Source organism: Lactuca saligna, chromosome 4, assembly GCF_052625555.1.
Source record: "Lactuca saligna cultivar CGN05327 chromosome 4, ASM5262555v1, whole genome shotgun sequence".
NCBI lineage: Eukaryota > Viridiplantae > Streptophyta > Magnoliopsida > Asterales > Asteraceae > Lactuca > Lactuca saligna.
The window spans coordinates 193,535,545-193,560,314 of record NC_136420.1 but is presented as its reverse complement, the minus strand read 5'-3'; positions in this window follow the sequence as shown (position 1 = coordinate 193,560,314).

Below are 24,770 nucleotides of genomic sequence, written 5' to 3'. Positions count from 1 at the left end.
ATATATAGACAGGGGCCAGACATAAAACACTAGAGGGTAGGACCATTTTGGCATATAGCACTTCTGAAATCCAACAACCCTATGCGGCCCTTTAAACCATATTCCCCGTACTGTAAGTGGTTAAAAAGATATTATAACGACACTTATATAACTCATAATAATAGCCCAAATACTTATTATAAGTTCCTAATAACACTACTATATTAAAACATAAGCTATATTAAAGATAGGTTAGGCGTAACTTACTTACAACAGGTTTTACTCAAAACCGGGCTCTGCTGGAGTAGCATTCCCGAGCCGAAAGACTCTTTTTCTCGGATCCTTCAGGCACTTTGGGGCTTCCGCCTCGTGCTAGAGAGGTTCCCTAGGTTTTTCGGGGGGTCCGCAAGGTAGCCAAAGCCAGCCAGTTTTTCACTAATCTAGAGAGAGGTTCTAGAGACAGAGATGGAAGTGATGGGAGGTGTGAGGAATGAAGAGGGCTTCACCTCTTATTTGTAGGGGGCTGGAGGGTTACTCACGTCGTGAGCCAACTTGGGCTCCAAGTCTGAGCCTGGTGCTGACACGTGGCATCGTACATAGGGTGGAAATCAAACGATTTTCAAAAATTCATAACTTTCGCATACGAGCTCCATTTTCGACGTTATTTATATCCACGTGTAGGTAAAAATAAGATGTATAACTTTCATTTTTACTCCGTCGGCGAATTCTTAACAAATCTTAAATATAACAGTACGAGGGGATTATACTATTAAATGTCCACGTAAAATTCATAACTTCTACATACGGACTCCGTTTTCATCTGTCTTTTTACCATTGAGTTCCTATTAATGAGATCATCAATTATCATCAAGGTCGCATAGGCAAAAATCCGCTCGATCTAAAATTTGAGTTTCGGGTTGTGCATTGCTAAGCCAAATTTTAGAAAATTCATAACTTCCTCATACGATGTCAGATTTGGGCGTTATTTTTTTGTATGCTCTCAGTTTAGCATATACTAAAACTTTTGTTTAGATCAATAAGGCTAAAAAGTCCTCTATCATAAATTCATTATTTACGTCTCCCGGTGACGTGCCGGTTTTGCCGAAAAACTTCGACGTGTCATAACTTCTTCGTTATAACTTGGATTTCGGCGTTCTTTATATGTACGGAACCCTTGTAACATATACTACCACTTGGAAAAGATTAATCCTTATAAATAATCTTCCATAAAAACTCATGTTTGATGCTTATTGTCTCTAAATAGACTAGTACGGATATGCGGGCGTTACAATTATCTCCCCCTTAGGATAATGTCCCAAAATCATCAACGAAATAGGGAAGTATAATGAATCCATACGTTATCTATTCATCCTAGGTAATAATCACAACTTCTTTGTTCCTTCAAATGAGTATCTAACTCTTGGACTCCTTGACTGTAGGCGGTGCTCGATCTTGCACTTGCTCCCTATCTCGCTTTAGACTCCAAATTATGACCTTCAAGTCACAAACTTCAATCCTCACTGGATACGAACTTAAGATAAGTTCTTTTATTACCACAATGGAACGATGTGTCATATTCTAATGACCTATCATCATATGTTGTAACGCTTAGACTTAGGTCTCTTAGAGTCTTCTAGAACAGACTATACGTTCCTTCATGTTCTAAACTCATCTTAAAAGGTAGCATTTCTAGCTACAAGCAACCATCGCGATACCTCTACTAATCTCTTTGATTAATTCTTCCAGCTTAATTCAAGTGCTACATCGAACTTGGTTCTCGGAACCACGTAACATACTCGTCGTAGTCGGACTCAATTTGGTATGACTACTAGGGTCGAAATAACAATCATCTTCTTAATCTTTACCGAAAGAATGGTAACGACATACTTGAATAAAACGAAATCAGTTAATAGCTCCTTGGTAACCTTGTGACTTTCCCTAATCCAATGCGAGTCCTGTGCTTCCAGTAGTATAGGCATCTACTACCATTCACACCTACTCATGCTCGTCCCAAGTATTGTCTTGCAGTTCTCCAAGTTATTATCACAAAAAACAATTTTAACACATACAAATGTGTCCAACCAATCATATAATTTTTCTCCTAGGCTCTACTAGGACTTCTTCCATGCGTATATTCAATCATCAATTTTGCTTCAACTTGGTTGGTGATGGAAATGCCATACGATGGGACAAATACGGGAATTACACTAATCTTTCCATCATCTCGCTAATCGAAGGTGTACTTCAGACGTACCGTACTCCTCTAAACGTATTTTCTGACATATTCTAAAGGCAAGATACCACTCTTACGATATCTTCTGGTAGTTTTCATTCACTATCTTAATCCATTTCATTTCCACTATTTACTCAATTCTATATGAGTCTTCACCATGACGTTATTTTCACGGAAGCATGCATTCATTGCATCGAGATGAGAATATGGATAGAGAAGATTTAGATGTGTAATGATCCTTATTACTCTGAAAAGTTACATGTCAGTTCTAATACCATAATCAAATGTTTAGAAACCTAAACATATTGTGACAACCGTCAATTTCTGGTCAAGCCAAAGTCAAATAAAGTCAACAAGTCAAACTGGTCTCTCCCAAATCTCTCTCGCCCTATCTCTCTCTCTCTCTCTCTATCTCTCTCTCTCTCTCTCTCTCTCTCCAAAATCTCTCCTAAATCTCTCTGACAACCTCTCTCAACTTTTTATAATCACTCGGGGCATCCCGACCCTTAACTTGGTCAAAAATCGCTCAAAACGGAAAGATTTATGGAAAAACAGCTTAAAGGGGGTGAAGCTTCTAAGAACCGAACCCTAAGAGCCGAACTCCCTAGGAACTGAAGCATAAGGAACAGAAACCCTAAAAACCAAAATAGCCAAGAGGACCAAACTGTTGAGGACTGAACCCACACAGGGACCGAACTCCTTTCAGAACCGAACCCACTTTCGATTCAGCTCGCTTCGCCTTTGCCTTCACCTTCACCTTCGCTTCTCGTACACTTTCTCCTGCCTTTGCTTTCGGTTCCCCATCAACAAGTTTAACCTGTGATTCTGCTTGGACCGAGCCTCCTCACGGTTTTCAGAAATTGAACTTCGCATGTTCGCCTCTTGGTTCTGGTATTCGACCACTTTCGCGTTCTAAGTCCATTTTTCATGATTTTAACGTGGTATTTTCACCCAAACTTATATTTTGACATATAAGACCCCATATATTCATATTTTAATCACATTTTGGGGGAAAACTTTATCTAAGAATAATATCTTTTGTGCAAGATATTGGCTATGAGTGTTGACTTTCCCTTAAAGTAATGACAACAAGCTATCCCCCCATACCCACTCTATGATAACCTCTAGTCACTATTCATCTCTAGCTAGTCAACCATTTGTCATCTCACACTCTTCTCCAGCAAGTTACATTAATCAAATGCTGGAAAAATCCTTATCTTTCCTCCCAAAATATTCACTCTTTCACCAAAAAGCAAACATATATCTCTCTCACTTTCCCTCTCTAAAAACTCGAGACTCCAAGGCTAAAAATGAGATTTTCATCCACTTTTGGTAAGTATATTCATCCTACATTTGAACATTCTACACTCCTCCACTCGAATCATGGATTTCTTACACAAATATCAACATATTTGTTCTTAGGATGTTCAAATCTTCAAGCATATTCAAAGTGTTCTCGACTTGGAAACCTCTTCTCTTCACCATACATCCCAAAAAAGTCAGTCGAGGTGAGTTCATAACCCCATATTTTCATGTTTTCTTAAGTTTTAGGGGGGAGGGGGGGAATACAAGTTAAAACACCAAAAACTTAACTAAACTCAAACATCAGCTTTCAACAGGAAAGTTTAGTTCCATTCACGGACTGTTTTGAACATCTTAAAATTTTTAGTTTTCAAAACTGTACCAGGTGCAAATATTTCAGTTTTATAAATTTAAAATCACTACTGGCACGTCTCCATACAATTTTTCTACAATTTATGGCGATTTTTACAAAATTGCCTATCATTTCGGAAACAACTTCGGACCAGTCAGTGAAGTTGAACATTTTCACACAAGTTAGAGATCACTAAAAATCATAATAAAAATTATGAACAAACTAGACACATTTTCTAAACTCTCAGAGTTTACGAATTTAGTTTTTGACTTCGTATGATTTTTCGGTGATTTTTTCTAAAATAGTGTAGAATAGTTAAAAACTAGTTAAACAACTTACAACTATTATAACACTTTGTAACATGTTGAGAAAAGTCTTTATCTTTGATGACTTCATATTTTACATGCGTTTTCTGTGGAGTTAAATTTAAACAAAAAAAATTACTCACTGAATTGTAAGAGTCCTTTGTCATTACAAACATACAAGATGAAACATAACCAGTATAGTTAAGTTTTGCTAAACTACTACTTACACAGGAAAGGTTTTACACTCAATACAAACGGGTTTCATTTACTACATGATAAACTATAATATGTATAGTTTATGGGTTTCATATTACAAATATACTACACGAAAAAGGGATTCAATTCCACCACAAAAAAGTTTTTACACTGACACTATTCGTAAACTCGTTATCGTAATTTGTGAGACCAATCTTCATTGTACTCTTAGAGTACAGGTTAAAATGCCTGTAAGTTATAACCAAAGTCTCTTGTACGGAGAGTGTGATAATTATGTATAGAACTATATTGGGATTGACAACCCACACCTATGCTGCTTGCAACAGCTCGACCGGCCAGTCAGGGGTGACAAATGTCATATCCATTTCGACGCTTGAAGAACGTCACAACATGTCATCTCTGTTATATTATGGTTATAATGACTCACATAGAGAGATAACGACACATTTAGTTTACGATAATTTCTACTTTAAAAAGGGTTTTTATCTATTTAAAACTGCATACATCATCGCAAGTATGAAACATACATACACTTGGTCTTGGGATTTAAGACTACATAATATTTTCTTAGGAAAATATTGGATTTTTCTTGAGTATGCATTACAGTTACAAACAAAGATTTTCAAACTCGGGATACAACACTCGATTTATTTCATATAATAAAACTACTTCACATGCTGGTGGTAACCAGGGTTTTCAAACTGTACATCTAAAAGCTTATTAACTCACCAACTTAAATGTTGATACTTTTCCAAAACTACTTGTATTCTCAGGTAATCAGTAAAATAGGTAACTACCAGCTTTTGAGGATGGGACGCTACAGCGTCAGGGAAAACATTTTGTTATTATATTGTAATCGATTTTGAAACATGTAAACTTTTGAAATCATGTAACTTTCTTGATTATATTTATAATGGTTGTATTTACTTTGAGCACTATTATACTCGTTGTTGTGATACTATACATGAAGTCCTCCACCCCCCGGACGTTTCCACCATCCTTGGTTCGGGGGTGTGATAGATTTGTATCAGAGCATTGTTTATAGTGAACTTAGTATATCAAACAATATAAGATATAGAAACTATAAACACAATGGGACTAAGATTCTCTGATTAAACCGTTTTCATGCAATTATACTTTTAAAAATAAAATATTATTTTTATAAAAAGTATAAGTACGTGCATGCATGCCGGTATAGTGGCACATCTAGGAAAATCACGGAAAGTAAAAATGGATGAGTTGTATACTAACATTATGCCTTGGGATATGTAATCAAGTTTGGGAAGGATATAGACTGATCAACTATATTCGTCCGAGAAGTGACTAGCATGTGTCGGGGGATAGTTGTAGTGGGTAACAAGTCTATCAACCTACCAACACTTATACAGGAACTACAATTAGAATCTAACAAAATGTTTAGAATACTATAGGAGTACTTTATGTTACTAAAGTACAATATTTCTAGATTCATTATGTGCCTCTTACACCCCTATTCTCGTACAGATGTCATGGCAGGATTTTATCTACCCAGAGACCCTTACTTTCCAAATCAAGAAAACAGTGGTTGGATAGAAGAAGACCCGAAATAAGATCCTGAAGCATTACTCGAGGAGGAACCCGAGGAAGACCCCGAAGAAGAAGAAGAAGTTGACGAGGAAGAACTCGAGAAAGAAATGGAGGACGAAGAAGATGAGGAATAGTCAGAGGAGGAACCAGAGGTCATCAACCATCCTTATATAGTCAGGGTTCCTGAAAACCGATTTGGTTACAACGGACCTGAGCGTCATTGAGCAATCAAAATCGAAAGGTGGAGTTGCCAACAGCGACAACGGTCACCGTTTGGTGATCAACGAGGTTACTACGATCTCAACCACGAAGAACCGGCGGATAAGGCCCTCCCAGTCGTGATCCAACAAATCACGAACTTGGGAAATCAGAATAAGGGAACTACCAACCATGTTCAATAGTTGAGTGTCGATGCAGAGGTTGCCAATGTGTACACTCGGAACATGGAAAGAGACCATTATCCCAGGGACAGACTCAAGGAGGACCTTGTCACCGCTCGAGCGGAGGTAAGGGAATATAGGGAAAGGCACCTAGCTCTCGAGGAGAAAGTAGTTGTATCCGAGCATCGACTAGCAAAGCTACAAGGAGCCTCGACCTCGTCTCAATGTCTACAAGGGACTAGTCGCCGTGAGTAGTGTCCACACAACTCACAAATCTTTATAAGTTAGGTTTATGAGTATGCGTTGGTGCTGCTCTTTTCTATTCTATGTGTAGGTACAATCTTGCGATTATGTGGTTACACTGATCAAAGGAGCTTAATGCCTTCAAAAAAATTCTCTTTCAATGATGTGATGTTAACCTACGTCAAGGTCAAAAAAAAAATTCTTCCAAACTCTATGTACAAAAATCATATTGTAACATCCATAAATTTTACGCCAAATTTAAACTTTTTCAATCATAAATAAAATCAAACAACATTTATTTACAAAAATGTTTTCAAATCAATATCCATTCGAGGGCTTAGTTAGCTACCCCCAAAATACCATTACCACACCGCTAATACCATCTCAATAACAGATAATCAACAACATGCATACTGGGCCTTCGGCCTGACTGGACCGCCCTACAGGGCCTACAGTCTATCTGGATCTATCCCGAGCCTTCAGCATGACTGGTCCGCCGCGTGGGCCTACAGTCTCCCGAGACCGCTCATAGGGTATGTTGGCCTTCAGCACAAAGCAGGACCGCCTCAACCCAACCAACAAGCAAATAACCATGTGTGCATAACTATCATATACTGGCATATATAAACATCAAACACATCTATCTCACTAATCATCAATCATAGAATTCTCTCGTAACTAGAGCACCGACTTAGCAGGTCACTAACATACCAATCCCTACAGATCATAAGAGCATAACATACTATCTATCCTGATTCCGATCTAACAGATCATAACCACTCGTAGCATACCATAACAATAACAACTAAAGGGATGACCTTGGTGCCGTAAACCCTATCAATATAGTGAGGATAACTCAACTCGCAAATGTCGACTCAAAAGGTAAACTCCAAACTCTCGGATCACTTGACACAGGCTCCACCACCTATTATCATAGTACAACATACTCGTAAGTCCTTAAACTTATAAGGTACTCCATAATCCACTAGTCAATCGTTGGTCAAAGTCAAAGTCCTTAATCAAGGTCAACAGTCCATGTTGACCTTAACTCGCCGAGTACCCTCGGCTACTCGTCGAGTTCCATGAAGCACTTTCCAACTCGCCGAGTAATCAAGATGAATCGTCGAGTTCCTTTGATTCTCGATCAAACTTTAAGGCCACCCGTCGATTTTCCTCCTTGCAACTCGACAGATACACACGCATACATATCCTGGAGAAAACTCATCTGACTCGTCAAGTTTGTGGCAATCTTCATCGGACTCGCCGAGTTGTTCATCCAACTCGTCGAGTTCACAACTATCTTCATGCAGCGGCTCCAAATCATAGATCCAAGTTTCTAGGGCATGCTTATCACGTAAAGTTGCAAACTTTACGTGTATGCATGGCTATAAAGTCTCTAAATGCGTATTTTAAGTTCTTAATGGAGCTTCATGCTCAAGAGGGACCTCAATCATGACCAAAACTGCAGCTTTATGCTACTAGAACCCAAGGAGGGTCCAGATCTGAAGTTACAACTTCAGATCTAGCCCATAGCTCATCTTGTCAACTTAATATTCCATAAAAACCCTAAAAATCAACCAATAGAAGAGATCTACAAGGAAAATGGCGTTTTGGGTACCTCTAGAAGATGATAACTGAGATAAGTGTTGATTCCAACACTCTACTTGTTCCAATCTCCTTCTCCTCCAAGCCTTCTCCCTCCAAAGGTCCTATTTTCAAGCTTCAAACACAAAATAGGCACACACACACATATTAGGGCTCTCAAGGACTCTCTAGAACTGTAAAGAGGCCCAAGGGAGGCTAAGGTTCCTTTAAATAAGGTGAAAAACCCCAGGATTTTGGGTTTCATCTGCCAGCTCCTACTCGCCGAGTCCCAATATGGACTCGTCGAGTAGGTCACTTAACACGCGATCCCACCCCGCTGCTACTCGACGAGTAGGGAAACCAACTCGTCGAGTAGGGCTTAACCAAAGAAATCTTATTTAAAACAATACCTGAGAATCGGGACGTTACAACTTTCCCCCACCTGAATCTAGACTTCTCCCTCGAAGTCCACTGGAATACACAATGCCGGGTAATGCTCACTTATCTCCGCCTCTGGCTCCCATCCCCACTCGGATCCCCTCCGATGTTCCCACTGTACCTTTACTAAAGGTATTTCCTTGTTCCACAGAATCTTCTTCTTCCTTTCCAAAATAGCCACAGGCCTCTCCACATAGTTCAGGCGCTCATCGACTTGAATATCATCCAACGATACCACTGCATCCTGGTCTATAATGCATTTTCGCAATTGCGAAACATGAAATGTGCTGTGGATCCGGCTAAGCTCCTCCAGGAGCTCTAGCCTATAAGCCACCCTACTAACCCTGGAAACAATCCTGAATGACCCAATGTAATAGGGAACCCATTTTCCCATCTTCCTGAAGCGGATCACACCCTTCCAAGGTGAGACCTTCAGGAGAACCATGTCACCCACCTAAAATTCCAGCTCAGATCGGCATCGGTCGACATAACTTTTCTATCGGCTCTGAGCGGTCTGCAGTCGCTGTCGAATCTAGTGTACCATCTCGGTAGTTTGCAGAACTACCTCTGTCCGACCCATCACCCTGTGCCCAACCTCGACCCAGTAGACTAGGGTCCTACACTTCCGCCCATACAACAGCTCAAAAGGCGGGGCGCCAATACTAGAATGATAGCTGTTGTTGTAGGTGAACTCTCCAAGCGGTTGGTGGGCATCCCAACTCCCACCAAAATCAACGACACACACCCTCAAGATATCCTCGAGGGTCTGAATGGTCCGCTCACTCTGCCCACAAGTCTGCGGATGGAACGTCGTACTAAAATGCAGTCTTGTACCCAATTCCTCGTGGAACTTCTGCCAAAAATGGGAAGTAATTCTAACATCCCGATCAGAAACAATGGAAACTGGGACCCCATGGCAAGAGACAATCTCACTGACGTACAGGTTGGCTAACTTCTCTACCGACGAGCTCTCCGGTATGGCTAGGAAATGGGCACTCTTGGTCAATCGATCCACGATGACCCATATAACATCGAACCCCTTTGTTGTCTTCGGCAGCATCATGATGAAATCCATTGCGATCCGTTCCCATTTCCACATGGGACTCTCCAGAGGCTGCAGCTTATCATGCGGCCTCTGATGCTCAGCCTTGACCATCCTACAGGTCAAGCACCTCTCAACAAACCAAGCAATATCTCGCTTCATACCAGGCCACCAATAACTCAAACTCAAATCACAGTACATCTTGGTGGCCCCCGGGTGAATAGAAAAACGAGACTTATGAGCCTCCTCCATCAATGTCTGTTGGACCCCTCTGGATATCGGCACCCAAACCCGACCGTAATGGGTCAACAATTCGCGGCTATCATGAACAAATCGGGCGCTTTCGCCCTTAATCCTTTCCAACTTCCAGTTCTCTGGTCTCATACCCTCAATCTTAGCATCCTTGACCAAACCCACCAGCGAGGAATCCATCGCTATCCTCATACACCTGGCTGGGGTAGAGAACCCAGCCGACTTGCGGCTCAGAGCATCCGCAACCACATTCGCTTTACAAATATGGTAAAGGATCTCACAATCATAGTCCTTGACCACATCCAGCCACATGCGCTGCCTCATGTTCAGGTTCAGCTGATGCATGACATGTCTCAAACTCTTGTGATCTGTGTATATAGTGCAACGGACCCCGTACAGATAGTGCCTCCAAATTTTGAGAACGAAGACCACCGCTCCCAACTCAAGATCGTGTGTGGGGTATCTCGCCTCATGCGGCTTCAACTGCCTCAACGCATAGGCTATCACTCGTCCCCTCTGCATGAGGACTACCCCTAAGCCTGTGATGGATGCATCACAAAATACGACAAAATCCTCAACTCCCTCGGGGAGTGTCATCACCGACGCCTTGCATAAACATCGCCGAAGGTTCTCAAATGCCCTTTGCTACTCAAGGCCCCATCGGAAATCCACCCCTTTCCTCGTTAGATGAGTGAGGGGTACTGAAATCTTGGAGAAATATCGAATAAATCTTTGGTAGTACCCTGCTAAGCCCAAGAAACTCCTAATGTCCGACGGAGATTTCGGAGTCTCCCACTACATCACCGCCTCCACCTTGGTCAGATCGACCAAAATCCCCCCTTGGTTAACGAGATGTCCGAGGAACTGGACCTATCGTAACCAAAACTCACATTTCGAGTACTTGGCATACAACCGTTCTCGCCTCAGAACCTCCAGCAGCCCCCTAAGATGCTCCTCATGCTGCTCTCGAGTATTGGAATACACCAAGATATCATCTATGAACACAGTGACCGAGCGATCGAGCATTGGTCTGCAGACTCGGTTCATCAGATCCATGAACACTGCTGGCGTGTTGGTGAGCCCAAACGGCATCACCACGAACTCGTAATGACCATAACGAGTCCGAAATGTAGTCTTCTCCACGTCCTCCTCCCTTACCCTGACATGGTGATATCCTGATCTCAAATCAATCTTGGAAAACCAAGATGCACCCTGCAGATGATCGAAAGATCATCTATCCTCGGGAGCGGATAACAGTTCTTCACCGTTAACTTGTTCAGCTCTCTATAGTTAATGCACATCCGGTGCGAACCGTCCTTCTTCCTGACGAAAAGGATCGATGCTCCCAAGGTTGAACTGCTCGGATGAATAAACTACTTATCCAACAGCTCCTACAACTGAGATGATAGCTCTTGCATCTCAGGTGGTGCCAGACGGTACGACGCCTTGGCAATAGGGGCTGCACCCGGCACTAACTCAATTCTGAACTCAACCTCCCTCTCCCGAGGCACTCCGGGTAACTCGTCCGGAAACACGTCAGCAAACTCCCTAACCACCAAGACCTCATAAACTGAGAGTTTCTCCCTAACCCACGGATCCACCACATATGCTGAATAACCGGCACACCAATGCTAAATATACTACCGACCCTAGCTGCCGAACAAAACCCTGATCCCAACCTAGTGCCCTCACCACATACTACAAGTTCTCCCCCACTTGGGGTTCGAACCACCACCCGTTGTCCCTCACAGCCGATCATGGCGCCAAAACGGCTAAGCTAATCCATCCCTAAAATCACACATACTTCCCCCATGGGGATAGGAATCAAATCTATCGGGAAGGACACCCCGAAAGTCTCTAACTCACATCCCCGGTATAATGAAGAAGCAGAAAACCCGTTCTTGTTGGCGATAGAAACTCGCAACGGACACTCAAGATCATATATCGGCACACTGAACCTTCTAGAAATGGTCTGAGATACAAACGATCGACTCGCCCCCTAGTCAAATAATACCAAAGCAGGCAAGGAATTTACTAAAAACGTACCTAAACACAGGTACAACCAATAAGCATATTACAGATATAATAACTGAAATGGAAATATAGAAACATACCAGCAACCACATCCGGTGCTGCCTTGACCTCCTCGGCCGTGAGCTGGAAGGCACGACCGTGAGCCTTCAGAGGCTCCACCTTGATTGGCCTCCCATCTCCAATCCTCACAGTAGCTGGCGCGTGACCCTGCGCCCGCTTGGCGGTGAGCTGCGGACAGTTGGTCTTCACATGACCAACCTGATGACAATGGAAACAAATCTTCATGTCTGATGGAGGGGCGGACTGACGACAGTCCCTGGCATAATGCCCCTCATTGCCACATTTGTGGTAACCTCCTCCCGCTCGAAAAACCCCTGAATGACCTTGGCCGCACTTTCCACAGGTGCGACTCTGGTGACCCCCGGTTAGAGTATCAGCGGTCTTAGACCGCTTAGGTACCGGTTGAGACTGTTTTAGAACCTGATGCTGCTCCCTCAACTGCAGCTCGATCTCTAACTCACATCGCCTCGTGGCTTCCTGAAGATCCACGAGGGTATCACAATGCTGTGTAGCAACAAACTGTCGTATATCCGACTTGAGCATACTCAAATAATGAGTCATCTGAGACTGCTCTGAAGAAAACTCTAGGCAAAACATAGCCCTCTCAGTGAACATCTGAGTAATCTCCATCACGGACTCCCCATCCTGCCTCAATGTCAAAAACTCTTGAGCCATCCGCTCTCGTTCCACGCGCAGAGCATAGCGGGTGCGAAACATATCCCGGAACTGCTCCTAAGTAACAACAGCCCGCTGATCATCAGTGTATGACCCATTCGTCAATCTCCACCATTCCTTTTCCCCAAGCCTCGGTAGGTTCAAGGCACACCTGACCTTCTGGTCAGCAGGACATGAGCATGTGAAAAAACAGCCCTCCATGTCAGATAACCACCTCATCGCCCTAATCACATCTTATGTACCATCAAACATCGGGGGCTTCATATTATCAAAGTCCCGGTACTGGAAAGCCATGTCGGCTCCTCCTCCAACCCCTACCACAGTTACAGCCGAAGTGGCTGCAGCGGCTACTGTCTCTGCCTGAGCTGCATATCGCTCATTAAAATACTCAACCATCGCGGTCTTGATCGACCCAAACATCTCTGGTAGCTGCGCTCAGAAAGCCGCAGTGACCTCATCGTGCAGAATTTCCCGGATCATGGCATCCAGCTCCTCAGTCCCTATCTGAACCACGAGCTCAGGTGCCACCGGCACCTTCGACCCTCCGTCTCCCATCCCCGATCCTGACTCGGATCCTAACCCAGATCCATCAGCAAAACGTCTCTTCACCACCATTCTGAAAAAAATATCCAAGATGTTAGATAAAAAATATAATATCGGGGGACCAATACCCTCAAACCCTAGGGGTTGTAACTTCCTTGCTACACGTATGGGTCCAGTGCTTCGAATATTACGGGACCATACTACCTTCCACACCTACCCATATTTGTCTAAAGTATCACCACAACGCCCTAATACTATACTTAACATAATATGCGCTCAACCCTCTCTACTAGGGGGCATCGCCTATCTCACAATTGATCCCACAGCTCTGCACAACTCACACATCCATGAAACTTCCATCAGCCCCTGCAACGCTAGTGTACGCTAGTCGCACAAAACGCTGGACCCGATAGACTTTTGAATATCCAATCCTACACTAAGGTCGAATCAGACATTCTTAGTCTATAAGATCTTGACTAAACACAACCGTGATGCATACACTAACATCTACAGTTATGATGGCAATTCCATATACAAGAAACCCTAGGCTAATAGGCATCATATAATCAGGAAAGTCTATCATGTGATTCCTGAAGATCCCTAGCCTAGCACTAGCATGCTGTTATAACGTATCAAAATATCAAATAACGGTATGGTATTTTGGGGTTTACTTACAGGCTTCGGCTGATCGTACCCTCTGCACCCTCCATCCTTTATGTTGAAAACCATTTTAAAAACTTACTTTCCAAAAATCTCCTTGATTTGAGACTGGATTCACACGAGTGTTTCTCCAATTCACTAAAACCAAGGCTCTGATACTAACTTGTAACATCCATAAATTTTACACCAAATTTAAACTTTTTCAATCATAAATAAAATCAAACAGCGTTTGTTTACAAAAGTGTTTTCAAATCAATATCCATCAGAGTGTCCCAAAATCATAACATAAGGATGAGGAGCGGTACAATCACGCCTTCGCCTTGCCATGATCTCCTGAAGTACCTGAATCAATAAACTGAAAACTGTAAGCCCGAGGGCTTAGTGAGCTACCCCCAAAATACCAATACAACACAGCTAATACCATATCAATAACAAATAATCAACAACACGCATACTGGGCCTTCGTCCTGACTGGACCGCCCTACAGGGCCTACAGTATATATGGATCTATCCCGAGCCTTCAGCATGACTGGTTCGCCACGTGGGCCTACAATCTCCCCGGACCGCTCATAGGGTATGTTGGCCTTCAGCCCAAAGCAGGACCACCTCAACCCAACCAACAAGCAAATAACCACGTGCGCATAACTATCATATACTAGCATATACAAACATCAAACACATCTATCTCACTAATCATCAATCATAGAATTCTCTCATAACTAGAGCACCGACCTAGCAGGTCATTAACATACCAATCCCTACGAATCATAAGAGCATAACATACTGTCTACCCTGATTCTGATCTAACACATCATAACCACACGTAGCATATCATAACAATAACAAATAAAGGGCCGGCCTTGGTGCCGTAGACCCTATCGATATATTAAGGATAACTCACCTCGCAGATGTCGACTCGAAAGGTAAACTCCAACTCTTGGATCACTTAACATAGGCTCCACCACCTATTATCATAGTACAACATACTCATAAGTCCTTAACCTTATAAGGTACTCCATAATCCACTAGTCAACCCCTGGTCAAAGTCAAAGTCCTCAGTCAAGGTCAACAGTCCATGTTGACCTTAACTCACCGAGTACCCTCGGCTGCTCGCCGAGTTCCTTGATGCACTTTCCAACTCGCTGAGTCATCGGGCTGACTCGTCGAGTTCCTTCGATTCTCAATCAAACTTTAAGGCCACCCTTCGAGTTTCCTCCTTGCAACTCGACGGATAGACACGCATACATATCCTGTAGAAAACTCACCTGACTCGTCGAGTTTATGGCAATCTTCATCGGACTCGCCGAGTTGTTCATCTAACTCATCGAGTGCACGACCATCTTCATGCAGCGGCTCCAAATCACAGATCCAAGTTTCTAGGGCATGCTTATCATGTAAAGTTGCAAACTTTACGTGCATGCATGGCTATAAAGGCTCTAAATTCCTATTTTAAGTTCTTAATGGAGCTTCATGCTCAAGAGGGACCTCAATCACGACCAAAACTGCAAATTTTAGCTTCTAGAACCCAAGGAGGGTCCAAATCTGAAGTTACAACTTCAGATCTAGCCTATAGCTCATCTTGTCAACTTAATATTCCATAAAAACCCAAAAACTCAACCAATAGAAGAGATCTACAAGGAAAATGGCGATTTGGGTACCTCTAGAAGATGATAACTGAGATAAGCGTTGATTCCCACACTCTACTTGTTCTAATCTCCTTCTCCTCCAAGACTTCTCACTCCAAAGGTCCTCTTTTCAAGCTTCAAACACACAATGGGCACACACACACGTATTAGGGTTCTCAAGGACTCTTTAGAATTGTAAAGCGGCCCAAGGGAGGTTAAGGTTCCTTTAAATAAGTTGCAAAACCCCGGGATTTAGGGTTTTATCTAGCAGCTCCTACTTGCCGAGTCCCAATATGGACTCGTCGAGTAGGTCACTTAACACGCGATCCCACCCTGCTGCTACTCGACGAGTAGGGAAACAAACTCGTCGAGTAGGGCTTAACCCAAGAAATCTTATTTAAAACAATACTTGAGAATCGGGGCGTTACACATATCAATAAAAATTAGCATGCTTATTTTATTTTATTGGCAGTGTTATCACAAAATTCATAAAACAATACATGTCGTTGCTTAAGGTGAGTCTTCGGCTACTTGGTGTAGGCAATAAAATTGTATGCAATTAAGATTCTATCGATTTAGAAATGGTGGTTCCGCTTTAGGCCCTGTTCCTTGTTTGGTTGTTGACGTGGGGTAGACCCATTAGATTCAACGATCTATTCGATATTAATTGCATATAACAAGCATGCACTAAGCAGGTGTAGAAGGACCTGTCATGGATCAAGTCACAAGTTTGCACTCTGACACTACTAAACTCATGGGCCCAAAATCATATGAGCTCTCCAGGATGAATTACTTACAATTACTTTAAAAAGTCGGATCATAACACAGACAATTTAAGTTCAATAAAAACCGATTATTCTCTATTATTAAAGGCTTACCAAAATATTTAAATTTATGGCAGAATTATGCCATCGCGGAAATATCCTAGGCCTACTCCCAACATACCACCCTCTCCACCACCACCTCCACAGTTTGACCCTGCAATGTTCTAAGCTGCTGTAACTACAGCCGTGGCAGCTGCAATGTCACAGATTGGTACAAATGGTGCTAGTGGGTCGGGTACTGGTGCTGCTACCTCCAATCAGGGGATAGTCAGGGACATTCGAAGGAAAGTTCCTATAAAAATTTTTCGAATCGCAAACCTAAATCCTTGAACGAAACTGGGGGCGTCATTGCCCTTATGCAGCGGTTTGAGAAGATCGAATTAGTCTTCGAAATATGTGCCTATCCCGAAGCAAGCAAAGTTAAATTTGCAGCTTGCACCTTCACTGACCGAGCCCTTACCTGGTGGAACGGTCATGTGAAATCGTTAACCCTCCCGGCAGCAAATGCGATGAGCTGGGACGATCTGAAGGCCCTTATGTTAGCGGAATATTGCCCAAGGGGCGAAATTCAGAAACTGGAACAGGAACTTTGGGGACTTAAAATGACGGGCTCTGACATCATATCCTACACAGCCAGATTCATCGATCTAGCATTCTATGTCCCGGGTTGGTCACCCCGGAAAGTAAAAAGGTGGAAAAATACATCTGGGGATTAACACCCCAGATCCAAGGAAATGTGTTGGCTTCAAAGCCGACTACTTTTGACAGTGCCAAGAAATTGGCACATCAACACATCGACCACCGTGAAAGCCATAGCACCGTGGTGGCCACCTACGAGCAAACAAGGAGGGGAAAAAACAAAAGGAAATTCTAGAACAACAGGAAAAATCAACCGGCCCAGGATCCCGCCAAGAAACAACAAACAGTGGCGGTTCGCGCCGCTCCAACTCCTCTGAGACAGTACGTTGGGAATCTTCCCCAAGTGTAACAAGTGCAAATTTCATCACGCTGGCCCTTGTTGCGAGATACACTACAATATCTGTAGCAAGAAAGGGCATACTACCCATTCCTGCAGAGCGACTTCCCAACACGCCAACCCGGCCGCCAATGCCGGAGCAAGCCGAGCCTGTTACGGCTGCGGGGAAACTGGGCACTACAAGAGGGACTGCCCGAAATCTAGAAACACAACCACTAGCAGTGTCAGAAGGTTCTTGGCATTAGGGAAAGGAGAAGCAATGGAATATCCCACGGTGGTTACCGGTATGTTTCTCGTCAATAACTCATATGCATGCATATTATTCAATAGTGCAATGGAGAGGAGTTTCATTAGCCACAAATTGAAACACTTACTAAAATAAAATCCCAAATCACTAAAACATACATATCTCGTAGAAATGGAAAATAGAAGGACACAAAGCACTAACGACATATACTCAGGGTGTACTCTCACTCTAGACATCACTCATTCAAAATCGATTTATTGTCAGTATTATTAAAGAGCTTCGACATCATCATTGGCATGGATTGGTTGAGTTATAATTGTGCGGATATTATGTGTTAAGGAAGGGCCGTTCGCCTTAATTTACCAAGTGGCAAAACTCTCGTCGTCTATGGTGACAAACCTAGTGCGAACCTACAAATCATCTCTTGCATCAAAGCACAAAAGTATCTCCGTAAGGAATACCACGCTTTCCTAGTCCACGTAGTCGATAAGAAACTAGAGGAGAAAGACATCAAGAACATTCCGGAGGTCCGTGACTTCTCTGACATATTCCCAGAAGACCTTCCCGGAGTCCCGCCCGCACGACAGGTCGACTTCCGAATCAACCTAGTCCCTGGAGCTACCCCTATAGCCAAAGCGCCATACTGCTTAGTGCCAGCTGAGATGCAGGAACTGTCCAGTCAACTAAACGAACTGCTAAGTAAAGGATTCATCCGACCAAGATTCTCGCCTTGGGGAGCACCAGTCTTGTTCGTGAAAAAGAAAGATGGATTGTTCTATATGTGCATCGATTATCGTGAGTAGAACAAACTTACCTTCCAATCCGATACCCTCTGCCCCAAATCAACGACTTGTTCGACCAACTCCAAGGAGCGACGTACTTTTCAAAGATCGATCTGAGGTCAGGATACCATCAACTACGAGTCCAAGAGGAGTATATGCATAAAACGGTGTTTAGAACCCAGTACGATCACTATGAGTTCGTGTGGATGCCCTTCGGAGTAACAAACGCACCCGTTGTGTTCATGGATCTAATGAACCGGGTGTGCCAGCCATACTTAGACAAGTTTGTAATTGTCTTCATAGACGATATCTTGGTCTACTCAAGGAGTTAGGAAGAACACGGCTAACACCTATGACAAGTTTTGGAGACTCTACGGGCGGAGAAATTGTATGCAAAATTTTCAAAGTGCGAGTTTTGGATCTGAGAGGTGAGTTTCCTCGGTAATCTAGTTAGCAAGGAAGGGATACACGTGGATCCTTCCAAAGTTAAGGCGATTGAAAACTGGTCGGCACGAAGGACTCCCACTAAAATACGTCAATTCTTAGGCCTTGCCGGCCACTATAGGAGGTTCATCCAAAACTTCTCCAAAATTGCTAAACCACTTACCACCCTGGCCCAGAAGAGAGTAACCTTCGACTGCGGAGAAAAGAAAGAAGTTGCGTTCCAAATGCTAATTCAGGCTCTGTGTAGCGCTCCGATTCTATCCCTACTAGAAGGAACCGAAGACTTCGTGGTCTTCTGTGACGCCTCAAACCAAGGTCTCAGATGTATGTTAATTCAAATAGGAAAGGTCATTGCCTACGGGTCCAGACAGCTAAAAACACACGAGGTCAATTACACAACACACGACCTCGAACTGGGGGAAATGGTGTTCTCTATAAACATCTGGAGGTACTACCTCTATGGGACGAAGTGTACCATCTACACCGAACATAAAATCCTTCATCACATCCTCAACCAAAATGAGCTCAACATGAGGCAGAGACAATGGGTGGAGCTGCTAAATGATTACGACTGCGAAATTTGTTATCACCTAGGCAAAGCCAATGTAGTAGTTAACGCCCTCAACCGAAAGGAATACTCGGTCCGTCGAGTAAGGTCTTTAACCACGACAATCCATTCACATCTATCTACACAAATTAAAGAGGCTCATTTGGAAGCCATTGTAACATACACGTTTTGAAATCGTGTTTCATAATGAATAAAATTGTGAAATACTATGTGAAATGGAGTGTTGAGTTCTAATAGATGGTTTTTACTAAAATCTGAAGTAAAACTATGTTTAGAATCACTCAGAAAATATTGGAAGTCTGATGAGACTCCAATTAAAATCCAAATAGTGAAATTTAGCGAAAATATAAAATTTTAAATAAGTAAAATTTTATTATTTGATGTTGTAGAGAATCTCTTTAGAAACTTGTAGGCGAAAACCGCATCGAAATCCGAGTTATAACGAAGAAGTTATGACCAACCGAAGATCCGCGACAAAACCGGTACGACACCGAATGACGTAAAAAGTGAGTTTTTGATAAACTACTTTTTAGCATTAATAATCTAAATGAAAGTCATAGTATTCGTTAAACCGAGAAATTCGATAAAAAGAACGCCAAAATCTGACTTTGTATGAGGAAGTTATGATTTTTCAAAGTTTCAACTTAGCAGTAGATAGCTAAAAACTCGAATTTTAGATCGAGAAATATTTGACTGATAAATCCTAAATGAGAATCAAAGGTCTTGTCATTTGTAGTACAACGGTAAAAAGTCTGACAAAAACAGATGTTGGATGAAGAAGTTATGAAGTTTTAACGGATTTTCCTGCTCTGGTGTGTTAAAAATAATAATATTAAAAATAAATTCAAAATTAGCCGACAAAGTCTAGATGAAAGTTGTAGAGTGTAATTTTAGCTACGCATGCATATAAAGAACATCAAAAACCGATCTCTTATGTGAAAGTTATGGATTTTAGAAGTTTGGGGCTCGAAATCCGAGAATTTCGCATGAACAGTACCAGCCACCGGAGACCCTCGTCGCTGCCACGTCACTTCGCACGAAGCAGCAGCGTCACGGGAGACGTGGCCGTTCCGAGAAGCATCGCATGTCGCATGCTGGGTGGACCGAAGTAGCGAGCCAATCAACATCCGACGCGCCTCGATGCGGTGTCCGAACCTCGCCCCTCCATGTCTCGCCTACCCGCCTCGCAGCCAAGCCACCGAGATGCTTCGTCACCACTTCTGTCCGAGCCTCACTGGAGCCCTGCGTAGCTACCGCGTGTCTTCGCTGAGTGACCTTCTCGGCCAAAACCTCTCCCTATATATAGGAGGGTGCGAACCCTCCCGGCTAAAACTTGAAAATTTCCATTTTTCACCCCTAAATCCATATTTTCACTATTTTGACTTTTCCCGAAGCCCCGGTATCAATTTTAGCACCCGAAACATGTCCTGAGACCCCCGAGAAGCCCGGAAATTTTATCTTTTCGGTTTTGAAGCCCTACCTTCGCAGAGCCTGGTTTTCAATTAAGCTCCCGATTTTCAACATAGAAAGACATATTTAAAGCCGAAGTGATGTCCAAATTACTATTTTAACCCCCGGACAACTTAAGGTGAGTTCAATATATAGGAACAATTGTATGTTATGTGTTATATGTGCTATGTGCTTTTCAGTGTTATTATTCTGAGTTATTTTTCTCGTGTTATTCGCTATGTTTATAGCAATTGTAATACCTTTGACCATGTGATCAGTGAAAGGACTTAGATTTACATTGGTACTGGTACATAGCCTCTGGCCATGTAGAGCATGTCTCCGTAAGAGAATGACTTCTATTCTATGGCATTGAGAAATGGTTAGACAGGACTATAAGACTGAAATCTAACAAGATGTTAATCAGAAATTGCATGTCTTCTATGCTATTTGGGCCAAAGCTTTATTGATGTATATCAAGAATTGAAAAGTATATCTTTGAATAAAGTCTTTGATTGATATGAACGCTTGTCACATGATCTCACATACATCTTGTTGTTCCTTTTTGCTTTTGCCACATTGAAGTATATATATGGCATAACGTTATATTGTATCTATTATTGAACGCACTAAGCGTCACCGCTTACCCTATCAATGTTTAACAATTGCAGGTGATAAGTAACTAGTATGTTTACATACTATTGAAAGATTTAGAATAGTTTCTAATAGTACTTTTGTACTACAGTTTATGTTTGTATAAATTACAATATCCTGGGTAGTTATGTAATATATATATATATATATATATATATATATATATATATATATATATATATATATATATATATATATATATATATATAACACTTTGTAATAGAAGGTTTGTATCCAATAGTTTGTAATTCCCTTTTATCAATGTAAAATATTGCTTTTATGAATATGAAAATAGCATGTTTTGGAGTAATGATATTGTGAAGTATGAAAGTTTGGGTCTTTCAAAAATACGAAAGTTGGTGTCTTTCAACCGTGGTATCAGAGCAGTAGTTTAAGCAAACTAAATTCCACGGATTGGTATTTAGGCTTAAACTATAGGAAGTTCAATATATGAACTTAATCATTGTAAGTATAGGGATACAAACCATAGGAAATATATAAGTAAAAGTATTAGGTAATAGTAAACCTTAATATTCTAAAATACTATCTTACTCCGTATTTCAGATCGATGGTTGAACAAGTAAGTAGCCATACCCCTGAGGTTGGTGGAGATCCTCAACCCGAGGAAGTGAATACTCTAGTATCTCCTCGTGAGGAGCGACTCTTAGGTAAACTTACAGGTGTTATTTGATAGACTCTTGAAGAACACAAAAAGAATGATGATAAAGGAAAAGAGAAAGTCACTGGAGAATCTTCAAGCGGAAAGGTGAAGCGTCCCTCGTTCAAAGATTTCAAGAGTAGTGGTGCTACGGAGTTTTCTGGTGTCCTTAATCCTATGATTTTTCTAACTTGGATTCAGAACACCGAGAAAGTATTTCGTGTTTCTCATGTGGATGATGAAGACAAGGCTATCTATGCTTCTGCAATGCTCATTGGAGAAGCTTTAGTCTGGTGGGAAGCAACATATAAAGCTCTCGATGGATGTGACCAGGAGAACTTATCCTGCGAGTTGTTCAAGACTCGTGTGCTAGAGAAGTATTGTCCTCTAGATATGAGGAGAAGATTGGAGAAAGAATTCCTCAAGCTTAAACAAGGAGGAATGACTGTGAATGAGTATGAAACTCAATTTAATCAAAGAGCAAGGTTTGCTACGAAGTATATTCCAACTGAAGACAAGAAAATTCAATTATTCATGGAGGGACCACGACACGAAATCCATGATTTCGTTGTCAACTGGGATGTTCTGTCATTCGATAAATCCGTTGAGTATGCTCGAAGGCGTGAGCATGACTTAGAAATATGTGATGCCACTCTTACTGTTCCAAAGCATCCACGTACTGAAAGAACTACTCCTGCTTCCACTATTCCACCAGCTCAATCTATTCGAACTGATCCTAGCAAGCAAGCACAATCTCAGAGTGCTTTTCGTGGCCGTGGTAGGTCACAATCTTTTTCTATTCAATCACCTTCATGTCGCGTTTGTGGAAGGAATCATCCGGGTCAATGCAAAATAGATAAGGAATGCATTGTCTGTTATGGGTGTGGAGAAACAGGTCATATCAAGCCAGCTTGCCCAAGGAAGGATGTGACTTGTTATTTATGTGGTATTACTGGCCACAATAAGCGTTTTTGCCCTACTCTTACCAGCCAAGTGACGGGAAGTCAAGCTTCTGTTCAACAACCAGCGAGAAGTCAAGTCCCTGTCCAACAACCGAAGGGTACTCCAGCTAAAAAGGGGGAGGTGCCAAAAGCTAAGGGTCATGCATTCCAGATTACTGCAGAGGAAGCACATGAGGACCCGAATGTCGTGACGGGTACATTTCTTGTGAACTCTAGACCTGCTCACATCTTATTTGATTCTGGTGCCTCAGATTCTTTCGTATCTTATGAATTTGCGCATTCTTTTCAAACTGTTTTCTATGCACTCGCGCAACCCTTTCACGTAGATACTGCAGGAAGTATATCATTACTTGCTGATAAAATCTATAGGGATTGTGTCATAGAAATTCAAGGATATAATTTTCTTGATAACCTAATCCATATCTCCTTGCGTAATTTCGATATTATTCTCGGCATGGATTAGTTGTCAAAGAACCATTCAGAACACTTGTGTTACGAAAAGCTGGTACACATTCCTATTAAAGGGGAAGATCCCATTCATGTCTGCGGTGAACAAAGGATCTTAAAAATAATCTCTTTCCTCAAAGCTCGTAAATTTATATCGAAAGGTTGTCCTATCTATCTGGCCTATACAGTTGACATATCAAGAAAGGAGAATAAAACTGTAAATGATATTCCCATTGTTAACGAATATCCCGATGTTTTCCCCGATGATCTGTCTGGACTTCCTCTAGACAAACAAGTAGAATTCCGAATTGACCTTGTGCCCGGTGATGCTCCGATTGCAAAGACTCCTTATCGTCTTGCGCCAGCCGAGATGAAAAAATGATGATCCAACTGTAGGAATTACTTGACAAAGGCTTTATTCGACAGAGTACCTCTCCCTGGGGTGCTCCAATATTGTTTGTCAAGAAGAAGGACGGATCGATGCGAATGTGCATTGATTATCGTGAGTTGAATAAGGTGACTATCAAGAACAAGTACCCACTACCTCGTATCGATGAATTATTCGATCAACTTCAGGGTGTTAGCTATTTCTCAAAGATTGATTTAAGATCTGGCTATCATCAGTTGAAAGTACAAGAGCAAGATGTACCGAAGACTGCTTTCCGTACTCGTTATGGGCATTTCGAATTCCTTGTCATGCCATTCGGTTTGACAAATGCTCCTACCGTATTCATGGATATGATGAATCGAGTGTGCCGCCCAATGCTCGATAAATCTGTCATCGTATTCATTGACGATATTCTAATCTATTCCAAGTCTGAAGCCGATCATGTCGTTCATGTTCGTGAAATCTTAGAACTTCTTCGAAAGGAGAAACTTTATTCTAAATTCTCGAAATGTGAATTTTGGCTTCGTCAAGTTCAATTTCTCGGCCATATTATTTCTAGTAATGGTGTATCTGTAGATCCCATCAAAATCGAAGCCATTCAAAATTGGGAAGTGCCCCGTAATGCTTCCGAAATTCGAAGTTTCTTAGGTCTCGCGGGATATTACCAAAGATTCATTAAAGACTTTTCTCGTATAGCCATACCTCTCACAAGTTTTACACGGAAGGAAGTGAAGTTCGAATGGAGTGAAGCTCAAGAAAAAGCTTTCTCAACTATAAAAGATCTTTTGACTCATGCTCCCATCTTATCACTCCCAGAAGGTGATGATGATTTCTTTGTATATAGTGATGCTTCAAGATTGGGACTCGGTTGTGTGTTGATGCAGC